Source organism: Bos indicus x Bos taurus, chromosome 12 (assembly GCF_003369695.1).
Source record: "Bos indicus x Bos taurus breed Angus x Brahman F1 hybrid chromosome 12, Bos_hybrid_MaternalHap_v2.0, whole genome shotgun sequence".
NCBI classification, from domain to species: Eukaryota; Metazoa; Chordata; class Mammalia; order Artiodactyla; family Bovidae; genus Bos; species Bos indicus x Bos taurus.
In genome coordinates, this window is record NC_040087.1 from 78008392 (window position 1) to 78024028 (window position 15637).

The 15637-nt window shown below is 37.9% G+C and overlaps 1 protein-coding gene across 1 annotated transcript in view; it reads right to left on the reverse strand.

The window, feature by feature from the left end:
* The window catches only part of FGF14 (fibroblast growth factor 14), a 633342-nt gene that overhangs the window by 284446 nt on the left and 333259 nt on the right, over positions 1–15637 (reverse strand). The window lies entirely within an intron of this gene.

Genomic DNA, 15637 nt, shown 5'->3' on the forward strand with positions numbered 1-15637 from the left:
TACAGAAGAAAAACTATTAAAAATTCTAACATATGGAGGCTGAACAACACGCTGCTGAATAACCAACAAATCACAGAAGAAATCAAAAAAGAAATCAAAATTTGCATAGAAACAAATGAAAATGAAAACACAACAACCCAAAACCTGTGGGACACTGTAAAAGCAGTCCTAAGGGGAAAATTCATAGCAATACAGGCATACCTCAAGAAACGAGAAAAAAGTCAAATAAATAACCTAACTCTACACCTAAAGCAACTAGAAAAGGAAGAAATTAAGAAACCCAGAGTTAGTAGAAGGATAGAAATCTTAAAAATTAGGGCAGAAATAAATGCAAAAGAAACAAAAGAGACCATAGCAAAAATCAACAAAGCCAAAAGCTGATTCTTTGAAAGGATAAATAAAATTGACAAACCATCAGCCAGACTCATCAAGAAACAAAGGGAGAAAAATCAAATCAATAAAATTAGAAATGAAAATGGAGAGATCACAACAGACAACACAGAAATACAAAGGATCATAAGAGACTACTATCAACAATTATATGCCAATAAAATGGACAACGTGGAAGAAATGGACAAATTCTTAGAAAAGTACAACTTTTCAAAACTGGACCAGGAAGAAATAGAAAATCTTAACAGACCCATCACAAGCACGGAAATTGAAACTGTAATCAAAAATCTTCCAGCAAACAAAAGCCCAGGTCCAGATGGCTTCACAGCTGAATTCTACCAAAAATTGAGGGAAGAGCTAACACCTGTCCTACTCAAACTCTTCCAGAAAATTGCAGAGGAAGGTAAACTTCCAAACTCATTCTATGAGGCCACCATCACCCTAATACCAAAACCTGACAAAGATCCCACAAAAAAAGAAAACTACAGGCCAATATCACTGATGAACATAGATGCAAAAATCCTTAACAAAATTCTAGCAATCAGAATCCAACAACACATTAAAAAGATCATACACCATGACCAAGTGGGCTTTATCCCAGGGATGCAAGGATTCTTCAATATCCGCAAATCAATCAATGTAATACACCACATTAACAAATTGAAAAATAAAAACCATATGATTATCTCAATAGATGCAGAGAAAGCCTTTGACAAAATGCAACATCATTTATGATAAAAACTCTCCAGAAAGCAGGAATAGAAGGAACATACCTCAGCATAATAAAAGCTATATATGACAAACCCACAGCAAACATTATCCTCAATGGTGAAAAATTGAAAGCATTTCCTCTAAAGTCAGGAACAAGACAAGGGTGCCCACTTTCACCATTACTATTCAACATAGTTTTGGAAATTTTGGCCACAGCAATCAGAGCAGAAAAAGAAATGAAAGGAATCCAAATTGGAAAAGAAGAAATAAAACTCTCACTATTTGCAGATGACATGATCCTCTACATAGAAAACCCTAAAGACTCCACCAGAAAATTACTAGAACTAATCAATGATTATAGTAAAGTAGCAGGATATAAAATCAACACACAGAAATCCCTTGCATTCCTACACACTAATAATGAGAAAACAGAAAGATAAATTAAGGAAACAATTCCATTCACCATTGCAATGGAAAGAATAAAATACTTAGGAATATATCTACCTAAAGAAACTAAAGACCTATATATAGAAAACTATAAAACACTGGTGAAAGAAATCAAAGAGGACACTAATAGATGGAGAAATATACCACGTTCATGGATTGGAAGAATCAATATAGTGAAATGAGTATACTACCGAAAGCAATTTATAGATTCAATGCAATCCCTATCAAGCTACCAACGGTATTCTTCACAGAGCTAGAACAAATAATTTCACAATTTGTATGGAAATACAAAAAACCTCGATTAGCCAAAGCTATCTTGAGAAAGAAGAATGGAACTGGAGGAATCAACCTGCCTGACTTCAGGCTCTACTACAAAGTCACAGTCATCAAGACAGTATTGTACTGGCACAAAGACAGAAATATAGATCAATGGAACAAAATAGAAAGCCCAGAGATAAATCCACGCACATATGGACACCTTATCTTTGACAAAGGAGGCAAGAATATACAATGGAGAAGAGACAATCTCTTTAACAAGTGGTGCTGGGAAAACTGGTCAACCACTTGTAAAAGAATGAAACTAGAACACTTTCTAACACCATACACAAAAATAAACTCAAAATGGATTAAAGATCTAAACGTAAGACCAGAAACTATAAAACTCCTAGAGGAGAACATAGGCAAAACACTCTCCGACACACATCACAGCAGGATCCTCTATGACCTACCTCCCAGAATATTGGAAATAAAAGCAAAAATAAACAAATGGGACCTAATTAACCTTAAAAGCTTCTGCACATCAAAGGAAACTATTAGCAAGGTGAAAAGACAGCCTTCAGAATGGGAGAAAATAATAGCAAATGAAGCAACTGACAAACAACTAATCTCAAAAATATACAAGCAACTCCTACAGCTCAACTCCAGAAAAATAAATGACCCAATCAAAAAATGGGCCAAAGAACTAAATAGACATTTCTCCAAAGAAGACATACAGATGGCTAACAAACACATGAAAAGATGCTCAACATCACTCATTATCAGAGAAATGCAAATCAAAACCACTATGAGGTACCATTTCACGCCAGTCAGAATGGCTGCGATCCAAAAGTCTACAAGCAATAAATGCTGGAGAGGGTGTGGAGAAAAGGGAACCCTCTTACACTGTTGGTGGGAATGCAAACTAGTACAGCCACTATGGAGAACAGTGTGGAGATTCCTCAAAAAACTGGAAATAGAACTGCCTTATGATCCAGCAATCCCACCGCTGGGCATACACACTGAGGAAACCAGAAGGGAAAGAGACACGTGTACCCCAATGTTCATTGCAGCACTGTTTATAATAGCCAGGACATGGAAGCAACCTAGATGTCCATCAGCAGATGAAAGGATAAGAAAGCTATAGTACATATACACAATGGAGTATTACTCAGCCATTAAAAAGAATACATTTGAATCAGTTCTAATGAGATGGATTAAACTGGAGCCTATTATACAGAGTGAAGTAAGCCAGAAAGAAAAACACCAATACAGTATACTAACACATATATATGGAATTTAGAAAGATGGTAACAATAACCCTGTATATGAGACAGCAAAAGAGACACTGATGTATAGAACAGTCTTATGGACTCTGTGGGAGAGGGAGAGGGTGGGAAGATTTGGGAGAATGGCATTGAAACATGTATACTATCATGTATGAAACGAGTCGCCAGTCCAGGTTCCATGCACGATACTGGATGCTTGGGGCTGGTGCACTGGGACGACCCAGAGGGATGGTATGGGGAGGGAGGAGGGAGGAGGGTTCAGGATGGGGAACACATGTATACCTGTGGCGGATTCATTTTGATATTTGGCAAAACCAATACAATATTGTAAAGTTTAAAAAAAATTTAAAAAATTAAAAATAAAATAAACCAGGAAAAAAAATGAAACTTAAAAGTAAGGTTGGATTTTGAGAAACCAAAGTTAACCATGATATTAAAAGGCTGAAACTTCTGAAACTACTTTCTTGTAGGAGATTTATTGGTGTATTTAGAGATTGTCTCTCCTGATGGTTTAGCACCCTTTTTATAATGGACATCATCTAGAGACTTTGTGTTTAAATGACATGTAGCTGAACACAAGCCATTTTGTAAGGTGATGGAGGGATTCATACACTTCAGCGTGGCCAGCTCCCCTGTAAGAGAAATGGACAAAGCATACTGAGCTGGAGAATTGCTTTCAGGATTAGAAAGTGTCCATTTCCTTAATCTCCTGCTCCTACACTTCCCCTTAGAGGTCAGGGTTAATCAGATATCCTTTGTCTTCTTCTTGGTCTTCAGACTTTTCCTTGGGTTTTCTCAGCTTCTTTGATGGCATCAGCTGCTATGATTCTCTGCTGACACCCAAATATTTCAACATCCCTCATCTTCAGCATCCTGATAGACTTCACACTGAATGTCCCAACCCAGGTTCTCCTTGGGCTACCTTGGTGGGTGGCTCAGTTGTAAAGAACCAGCCTGCCAAAGCAGGATACCAGGGTTTGATCCCTGGGTTGGGAGGATCCCCTGGAGAAGGAAATGGCAACCCACTCCAGTATTCTTGCCTGGGAAATCCCATGGACAGAGGAGCCTGGTGGGTTACAGCCCCTGGGGTCACAAAAGAGTCAGACACGACTTAGCAGCTAAACAACAACAAAACAGGTTCTACTTCTGTGTCCAAACCATAAGTCACCCTGTTTCTCCCCTCCTTTTCTACCCTTCCTTTCATCACAAAATGAGGTGTCTCTCCTCCTACAGTCCCTAGGTCATCATCAGAGTCACCCCTCCTTTTAACTTATCCCCACCTAATGCCAGTTACTGATTCCCATTAGTGTTAACTCCCGAGTATCTTCTGAAACCAGCTTCCCTGCCTGTCCCCACAGTCCAGCTTTCATTTTCGGTTCTCATTACCTACTTGGATTACCGCACAGGCAGGTGACAGGTCCCCCAACTCCAGTCCAATATCTACACCACAGTCCCAGTTTCCTACCCCAAAATAAAATCTGACCCTACCCACCTCAGACTTGGCCAGTTCCATATTTGTCTCTCCCAGTTCAATGCCCCATTTGCAGCACACAAGGATCCAACCCAGTTTTTCAGTCCTATCTCTGCCTCACGCACATATTTTTCCCATCACTGGGATTTTTTTCCATCATCTCCCGTATATGCTGAGTCCTTTGTACATCTCTGATTTTGCACACACCATTTCCCTGTGCCTGATTAGTCTTTCCCTGCCTTGATGTCGGGCAAAACTCAACTCATCTTTTGCGACCCAGATCCAGTGTCGTCTGCTCTGTGAAGCATTTATTGATTTCCTCTGCAAGGACTAATCTCTATCTCTCTCTTTTTTTTTTTTTTTCTGAAAACAAAATGAACTTCTTACGCTGTCTTGAATCAGCTCCATTAGCACCGGACAGTGGGCTTCTTTCCTGAACCCCAAGCTTAAGCGCACCAAATACACACCCATGATTCACTTATTAATGTGCATGTGGGTGCCTTTGTCGCTTACCACTTGCATCTGGACTTCAGTGATGGTGTGGCCCTTTACTGGGGGTCAGAGGGAGGAGGTGCAGCAAACCGTACAGTTCAATGCCCGGATCCAGCCTGCCTGTTGCTATTAATAAAGCTTTATTGGAACACAGCCACAGCCATTCATTTATTTGTTGTCTAAAGCTGTTTTCCTACCACAATCATAGCACTGGGTAACTGTTTCAAATTGTATGGCCTGAAAAGTCAAAAATGTTTGGCACTTTACAGAAAAATTCACCAGTCCCTGAAACAGTCTGCAACCCGGAGCTTCTGCCGTTGTCAGCACCTACTTCAGGCCCAAAGAAGCATCTCCCAAGGTCTGTTTACCTTTCTTCTCAAAAGGAAGGCTACTTTACATCCCAGTGATATAAAGGTATGTAGGTTGTGTCATCAGTATCAAAGACTGACATTTCTGGGAGTTCCCTGGTGGCCGGGGGTTAAGATTCCAGGCTTTCTCTGCTGGGGCCCCAGTTCAATTCCTGGTCGGGAAGCTAAGATCCCACTAGTCATGCGGCAGACAAACAACAAAAAGACTGACATTTCTTTGGGAGCAAGAGAGGAGCTGAGTACTTTAGCTGTAAGAAGACACAGTATATACCCTGTCATATCCTTCCTCTAAGAGAATATGGATGTAGTAGACACCTATGTAATAAAATATTTCCCCAAAATGCTAAGTGTCCATTTTCTTACTTCTCTTCATATTCTTATTTGTGGTTCCAGAGACACTCACAATTCATCACAATATATGCAATTGTCCTACATGGCATTTCAGAAACATTTTGTGATGGTAAAACATTCATTTTTGTCTTAAATTTAAGTTGATCTAGACGTAAAATGCATGAAATGTGAGCCTAACTCTACACTCACAAATATGCAATACCAGCAATAAATATTTATAATATATAATATGGACATATATAAATACCAGCAATAAATATTTATAATATATAATATGGACATATATAAAACTAAAATGGACATAATTTTAAATTTATGTGGAATATAATTAAACATTTAAAATAAATTTTACATGCATGTATTATAATTCATATTTCCATTTTATTATTATATGCAGTTTTGAATATAATTATTTTAGGAAATATATGCAAATGGTTTTCAACTTTTAAAAATTTTTCCTTGACTTGCATTCTTGGTGACATTTAAATTTTGTACACTTTGAACACAGTTACATGTTGTTTTTTAATTCTTTAGAACATTGCTGCCAATAAAATATGCTACAGACCTTTTTTAAAATTTAAGCTTAATTAGTGATTTTGCTAAAATGAAATCAAGAAAAATAAAATCTAAGGAGTAATGATATCATTGTTTCTATAAATTACAAATGTGTTTCTTAAGAATACTAAATCACTGGCCCATTGACAGAACATCCAAAAATAAGCAATAATAATGAAATTCTGTCATCTTGCATTGTTTGCTTACACTTACTCACGCAAATCTTATAGATTGATGGGTATTTTAAAATCTTGTCTTTATGAAGACATATTTGCTTCCCTTGTGGCTCAGACAGTAAAGAATCTGCCTGCAATGCAGGAGACCTGGGTTTGACCCCTGGGTCAGGACAATTCCCTGGAGAAGAGAATGACAACCCACTCCAGATTCTTGGCTGGGAAATCCCATAGGCAGGGGAGACTGGCAGGCTACATAGTCAGTGGGCTCACAAAGAGTCAGACATGACTGGTGACTAACACTTCACTCCTTTGTCAGGATAGAAGAGAGAGATGTAGTCCCTTTCAGTCAAGGTAGTCCAATGAGCTTGACGTCTGAGGTTAGGGGATTAGACTGTGGCGTGTGGGTCTCCATTTTCCCTCCTTCCTGTGCCCTACAGCTGGGGGGAGGGGCTGTTTCCTGGGGGTCACTCTGTAGCCCCTGCTTCCTGGGTTCCTGCCTCACTCCTAGACACTCTCCTCAGGAACATTTGCACCTGTGTTCTCTCTATGGTGGGTACAGAGATTCCTGAGCTCAGATTTGATTGATATTCCGACCCCAGGTTAAGTCAGCTCAGCTTTCGGTACCAACAATGTAAGCAGATTTCCCAGATTCCTTATCACGCCAGTTGTCTTGTTTCCACATAACATTCATGGCAACCAAATATCTCTTAATTCATTTGTTAATTTAATATCTGACTCATCCAAATGGACTGTAATTGGTATTTGAACAGGGATCGTATCTTTTAACATTGTATTCACAGTAACTAATACACTATTTGAAATATAGGAGGCACACAATAAATGTTCATTGAGTATGTACCTATTTATAGCATGAATAATGCAATTTCCATGGCCAGGAAGTTCTCTTAGGTGTTAACAAGTTCTTAATGCATAATTCAGTGTAGACTCAAAATTACTTCTTGAATGAAGGAAGGAGTAAATAAATGGATAAATGGTTGAACCAGTTCAACACCTGCAAGGAGTATGGGGTTCAGTCACTAAGTCATGTCCGACTCTTTTGTAACCCCATCGACTGTAGCCTACCAGGCTCCTCTGGCCAAGAGATCTCCCAGACAAGAATACTGCAATGGGTTGCCATTTCCCCCTCCAGGGGATCTTCCCATTCCAGGGATCAAACCTGCATTTCCTGCATTGCAGGTGGATTCTTTACCCACTGAGCCACTGGGGAATTTAAATAACTGGAGTATTTTTGATCTGGAGTTAATTCTTTCAGTACCTTAGTTTCTCCATGTGCTGAATATTGGAGTTGCTGTCTTCCATCACAAGTGAAATTCTTATGTTTATTTGTGTAAGCCCATGAAACTCCTCCGGTGAGAATCCTGTAACTTTATTATTGTTATGTCTCGGCCACCAGCTCAGTACATGTCATTTGCCAAGAACATGTTCAAAGCAGATGGACATGAAGTCTGTGAAGCTTTCATTATTTTTATTATCACTTGTTCTAAAGGACATGAGCCTGTAATCAAACATTGCTACAGAGAAGCTGCAGTTCCTGGACAGCTGCAGCCCCTGAAACAGCAATCCTGCTTCGGGGAGTTTGATTGATATGAACATAGAGACTTCAGTCAAGTGCAGTAAAAAAAACAAGGGACTATTTTATTAACAAGTTCTGGGCTATCTAAGAACCTCCTTGACACATATTTGAAAACAGAATAACATGATAATGCAATCTAGACATACTCCTTTCAGAAGACATCTGCATTGATTTTCTCACTAACTCATTTTTTTAATCACATAACAGACCCAAAGTTAGTCTGCATGTCCTTCTTCCTCCTTAGAAGAAAATTAGCTGCTTCATTTTTTATCAAGGGATTTTATACTGGCCCATGAAGTTAAGAAAGGCTATAGTCCTTTGTTTTAAAAAATGAAATTGATATCTTATTATTTAAAAAGTATACATGGGGACTTCCCTGACAGCTCAGGGGTTAAGTCTTCACCTTCCAAGGATTCGATCCTTTATCAGGGAGCTAAGATCACACAAGCCTTGAAGCCAAAAAACCAAAACAGGGAATGGAAGCAGTATTGTAACAAATTCAATAAAGACTTTAAAAATAGTCCACATCAAAAAATATTTTAACAAATAATGCAATAAATAAAAAGTAGCACATGTGCATTGTAGAAAGCAGGCACAGATACATAGGAAAGGTAGAAAATAAAACAATCACCTCTCCAATTAAGAGTTTGCCGCCACCACATCTCAGGGTATCACTGCCAACAAACACACACACGTGTATGCATTTCTTCAAAGTAAGATATACAATAATAGATTTTGAAATTTTTTAAATTAAGGATATCTATACCTCCTTTTGAATAAATTCTCATGTCATCTAATACCCAGTCCTAGTCAAATGTTCAATTAGCCGCCAAATTTCTATTACTGATGATTTGTTTGAGTTGGAATTCAATACAGGACCACTCGTTGTTTCCAGCTGCCATGCCTCCTAAGTGCTTTTCAATCGGGCCAAGTTACATTTCTTAGGATATTGAGTTGCTGGGGAGACCAGAAATTTCTTATTTCTTAACTCAAAAGTAAACAGAGGTTCATGGAGATAAATAGCTATGTGACCACAGGTATATAACTCCATACCACCAAATTCCTGATGAAATAACCAACAGGATACCCCAAAATGAGGATGACAGCTCTATATGTTCTAGAAATTTAATGACACATGCTACTTTACATGTCGGAACCAAATGTCTTCTAGACATAGGGTGGATTGAATGGGATTGAAGGAAGGCAATTTCCTCTGAAAGCCTAAGATGTCTAAGAGGTAAATAGAAGACAGTGAGGTTCCATAACGGGAGTCATACATGGGGGAAGTGCTCAGCACAGCAGAGGCACCCAGCTGGGCATCTGTGTTGCCTCTGTAGACCAGTATGTTTTAGAGTGCATCAGTCACTCTAGAAGACTAAGGACTCCTGCCATGAGTGTGCACACCAAGCAGAGGGCACGACATGAATCTCTGAAGGAAAAATATTGGGATTGAAAGGCTACACAAAAGCCTGGTTGGTGTACAGGAGTGTAGACAACATTTGAGGAAAGCAAGGACTTAGAAAACGCACCATCTACAAAGGCCTCCTAAGCAACCCAACTGATGATCTACGCCAGAATAACAGAGAATGAAGCAAGACCACTAAAAGAAGGATGAAGAAATAAAGTTATCCAGGGAGCATGGAATCAGTCAAATAAGACAAATAAATTTTGACATTTAGTCTAAACAGCACTGCAAAATTAATGCCTCAGAATATTTTGATAGAGATTATCTATTCCTGAAAAGAAGTTTTATCACTTTAAATGAATAAGAAAAAAGAAACGAGCAAGACAAATCAGCAAAAATCTCCAATTCCAAAAGAATCATGGTCACTAGAAATAGTGATTTTGAAGAATTTTTAGGCTTTATCATTTAAGTAAAAACAAAAGAAAAAGATTAGAAAACTATAGTTGCTGTAACTACAAATTTCCAAATGCAATTTTAAAAATCAAAGGAAATAAAAATTAACAGTGATCTCTAGTTCATGAAGCTATTGCTGATTTTAATTTTATTCTTCATGCTTTTCTGTATTCCTCACATTTTCTAAAAGGAGCATACATTATCACTATAATCGTATTTTTATTTTATTTTTATTGGTATAATATGTTAATTTGGCCTTTTATTATCTCCAACAACCGACTTTAAATGTAGTTGAGTCTATGGGTCCTTCCTTGATGTCATAATTTCTCACTGTATGGGCTAGATGGCCTTTTTCAAAGCCATAACTTCAAATGTGATCTGTGTACTGATGACACGCCCAAATATATTAACTACTTATTAAAAAATGGAAACCATTCTTCTTCAACAAGTCATTCCTCTTTTCTAGTGTTAACTATTTCATCAAAGACACCTAATTTACCCAGCTGCCCAGACGAGCTTTCCTGGTGGCTCAGATGGTATAGAATCCAACTGCAATGTGGGAGACCTGGGTTTGATCCCTCGGTTGGGAAGATCCCCTGGAGAAGGGAATGGCAACCCACTCCAGTATTCTTGCCTGGAGAATCCCATGGACAGAGAAGCCTGGCGGGCTACAGTCCATGGGGTCACAAAGAGTCAGACACAACTGAGCAACTGAACACAGCACGTTACCAGAGTAGCAGAAGGTGCTGAAGAATCATAGTATTTGAATGAATGACGGTTTTATGAAAGAAATGACATATGAGATGGGTCTCAAAAAATTTCTAAGGTACCACCAAGCATATAACTAGGACGTGATTTGCTAATGAAAGACCACCATGTCTTATCAGAGTAAAACCTGCAGGCATGAAAATAAAGCACTTTTAGATATCTAAAAACTTAGATAAGTTCCTGCTTAAAATAGACTAAGCTGATCACAAACATAGTTGAAAAATTATTGTTCGTGCTTTTGAGAAACAAAGTACAAAATAAGCCTCTACTTATAGTGGTCTAGATAAATACTGGCTTCACCCTTTCTTTCAGAAGGCTGAAGATATGTTTCATGCATGTACTTAGAAGTGGTTTATACTTTTCTTAAAATTTCTCTTTGAAATTTTAAGAAAAGAGTCACAAAGAGTCGGACACAACTGAGTGATTGAACAACAAAAACAAAATTTCAAAGCTTATGTATTGCTTAGGTTAATTCCAAGAACATCATATACATGAACACCTGAATTTTGATAACACACAATGCTCATTTATATTGCATAATCTTGTATCATATTTAATACAAATTGATGACCCTCTTCAAGACAGTTTTAAATAGTCCAAAAAAAGAAAACTTCATCACCTCTATTGTGCAAATTTTAAAAATCAAACTGGTATATGTAAAATTTAATCTAAACATATGTTATATTTATGGAGGAAAAATGAAAATAAAAGATAGCTTTAAAAATCAAGGCATTTATATAAATACACAATTCAAATATGTATAATTGTTTCTTTTAACAAGCTATAGTGCATAAAAAGAAAGTTGAATGCTAATTTACATTATTATAGATAAATGATATTATAATGTCACTCTTTTTCAAAACTAAAATATTTCCATGAAAAACAATTCCAAAAGTTTCAACATTGTTTAACTAAATATCATTATTATTGAAATAATTGATTAGTTTCAGCCCATATTCCAGATTCACGAACATCTATTTGGTCAGGATGAATCAACATCATAAGGAGGAGAAAAGAGATTGGACTTGTAGAAGTTTTCAGTATAGAAATACCTCTTTCTTCAGGGATATATACAATCACTGCAAATGTTTACAGCCTCTAACTTGTGGCTCAAGGTAAATCATTCCTATATGATCTACTAGGCTCTTTTGCTAGGAATCAAGGTCAAATGGAGCCTAGTACTGTTGGCTCCTTGGCTGATAATTTACAGCAAAGCTCGGAGTTCTGGATATGTAGCGACAAAGCTTAAAACACCCCTTCAAAACATTTCTCCTAAATTAGCTTCTCTACAATTTTGAAAACGTGTCCTGGGAGTATAAGAAAGATAACATTGCTTATTTTAAAATACATGAAAGGGCAATTAAAAAAAAAAACACACATGCTTGGAAAAAACAATACATACAATAGAAAGGCAACTGTGATTTGACTAGGATTTTACCAAATCATCAAGTAAATTCATGACGAATAAACTATCGATCATTTTAATCACTATATATGGCTATTTAATGCTGAAGCTGAAACTCCAATACTTTGGCCACCTGATGCGAAGAGCTGACTCATTTGAAAAGACCCTGATGCTGGGAAAAATTGAGGGCAGGAGGAGAAGGGGACGACAGAGGATGAGATGGTTGGATGGCATCACCGACTCGATGGACATGAGTTTGGGTAAACTCGGGGAGTTGGTGAGGGACAGGGAGGCCTGGCGTGCTGTGGTTCATGGGGTTGCAAAGAGTCGGACACGACTAAGCGACTGAACTAAACTGAACCTAGTAAAAGAGTATTCAAGCAATTCTGTTTTCAACATATTAAAAGGCATTTTCATGATGTAGATTTTGAGTAGAGGAATGTAGCTCTAGGCTCTACTTAAGCATATTTCAGATGTAAGTAATTAAGAAAGCCAGCACACCAGGGTACACTTAAGCAATACATTAATAATAACATTCGGTTTAAAATATACCCTGATTTTAAGCAGGGGATTATTAATGTATTATGAATCCACACTAATTATCACAGTAGAATGCCCAGAATTTTAAATGAGAAACTAATTCATAATAGTAATTTCTATTTTCAAAAAAATCAAGCTTAGTTCGATGTCTAATTAGTACCTTATGACTTGCCCAAACTTCTTTATCATTGTTACTGTAGCATGTGATTTGAGAACATCTTAAAAAGCTATTACTTTTTCTGACATCTAATTTGCATCAGGTTCTTAATTTTCAACTGAAAATCAATTAGGCACTCAAAAATAGAAGAACCAGTGAAATTACGTTATCAATAACAGTGCTATTTTACCAAAACCAGTGAACGGTAAAGACAATGCCAGGCTGGAGTTTTTCACTATCAAACGTATTTTGCTCTTTAAAGACATGTTTATAAAGCTCCCATCAAAATGATTCCAGATGACACATTCAAACAATGTTTCTCAAGTTTCTAGAAGGAAATATTCCTCTTCACACACATTTCTCCCTTTATTCTTATGAGTCCTAAGTCCCAAGTGTCTTTCTCTAATTATGGCGGAATTATTGTTGAATCCTTTTCATGCCTCCATGAAATCTCTCTTGGATCTGCAGAATACCTGCCACCTCTTAGCCGAAGCATTTATCACTTTGGACCCAGACTGTTGCAGGTACCTCCAGGCCTCCAGTTCAGTTTTATTCCTCCCCATCCACACCCCTGGAATAGGATATGGCAAACCACTCCAGTCCTCTTGCCTGGAAAATTTCATGGACAGAGGCGCCTGGCGGGCTACAGTCCATGGGGTCACAAAGAGCAGGACACCGCTGAGCACACAGCATATCCAAACCATCCCTGGTTCATGTCTGTATCATGAAATATACATCTTGAAAGCATGGGACACCATGGCTTGCAGAAAAAAAAAAAATATATATATATATATATATTTATATACTCGAAATTTTCCACCGTCTGACATTAACTTATTCACTTACCATTTCTCCCATTGTTTCTCAATTAAAAGTTCCTGTCCCCCACTTCACGCCTTGGAACCATGCCTCCAGAGCCCACATTGGCTTACTTAGAAGCCCTATGTTTCCCAAGACCTCCAACAGAAGTGTGCACAGAACAAGTAACATGTACAGGAAAGCTTGACTTATTTCAAGTCACGAGATCACCATATTATCCTGCTGAAAAGGCCGTCTGAAATCATGTGGTTTGGTCCTCTCATTTTATAAACATGACTCTTGTGTTGTGGTGAAAGATAATGACCTGACTTGTGTATAGCCACCCAGCTGGATTTTTAAAAATCAAAACAGGAATTCTGCCTCCCAGAGAACTACCATTTTTCGTTATTTTGTATCATGCAAATAATTTAGAAACATCACTAATGGTGATGAATAAGGTGCAATGACATGCTTTCATTATCCACTGAAAAACTGCTGAGACCTTGTTCTCTCAAAAACCAACTCCTATTTTTGAGCTATTACATAGAAAGTACTTCCATTTACACCGTATGATCAATTTTTGACAAAGGAATTTAATTATACCAGTGAGTTTTTCACGATCTATGAGACAACTATGAGATACCTATTTAAAGAAAATGTTGTTGTTTTTTTTTAAACAAGATTTAATTTTTCCTCTGTGGACTATAATATAAAGAATTATTTTCATATCCTGTCTTCATGAGTAATGCCAGGAAGTCAAACCACATACATATGCTTACTGCATTGGTAACTGGTTCTCGAAGGACGGCAATGTTATTGGGCAGAAAAGGTGAACCTATTCGCAGGGCAGCAGTGGAGACTCAGCCATAGAGAACAGACTCATGGACACAGTAGAGGAAGGAGAGGGTGGGATGATTTGAGAGAACAGCACGGGAACGTACAGACCACCATGTGTAAAATAGATAGCCAGTGGGAACTCACTGTATGACACAGGGGGCTCAACCGGTGCTCTGTGACAACCTAGACAGGTGCAAAGGAGATTCAGGAGGGAGGGGACATATGTATACCTATGGCTGACTCATGGTGATATATGGCAGGAGCCAACACAATACTGTAAAGCAATTATCCTCCAATTAACAACAAATAAATTAATTTTCTTTTCTATGCAAACCTGAGGAGAAAAGCAAATGTGATGACGTAACTTACAACTTTAAGTAACAGCTTATACTACCAACAAATCTGTTGGCCTAGCTCCTCTCTAAATCATAGGTAAGCATCACAGGAGGGGGAAAGCAAAACAAACCCGAGTTATTTCCTGTCCTTGGAAGCTCTGCTGTGTAGACAGTAGGTGGCAACACAACAGGGGGATAGAGAACAGAACCAAGATTGTAAGGGAAGTTTAAAAATAGTGTCTCTGTAGATAAGCAGAGAGAAAACTACCCAGCCAGTGATATCCACGGAAATCATAGTAAAATGTGTGTTTCTGGGAGGTTCGGGGTTGACAATCTGACACTCCAGCTGTCTTCAGGGAATATTTAGTTTTAAACTAAAGTCAGTAATCTAGCTGATACATTACTTGCCTTCTTTTTACTTTCTACCAGTCTCCCTCTGTTTACTATTTGTTCCATGGTTCCTTCATCTTCTTTAATAACTTTTAATAACCATCATGTCAAGACAATACCCACCCCCAGAAGTGCAACAGTAAACCGAGCTTCGTCGCTGTCTTTATTGTATAGATATAATATGTATGAGCAATTTTCTCAAACGCAACAGAAAGAGATCAATTTATTTTCCCCACGTCTGCATCCCATCTTTGTAAACAAGTGGTAGATAACTTGACAGATAAACCTCCAGTCTTTCTCTAGTCTTCATCTAGTCTGCCTAGGAAGACACCTACTGGGTAATAGTATAGCGGCAACACTTTCCAATTTTTATCACTGAAGCGAAACTTGAATGCAGGAAATCTAGGTGATAGCGATAGGAGGAAGTCCAATTACAGTCCCCAAATAAAA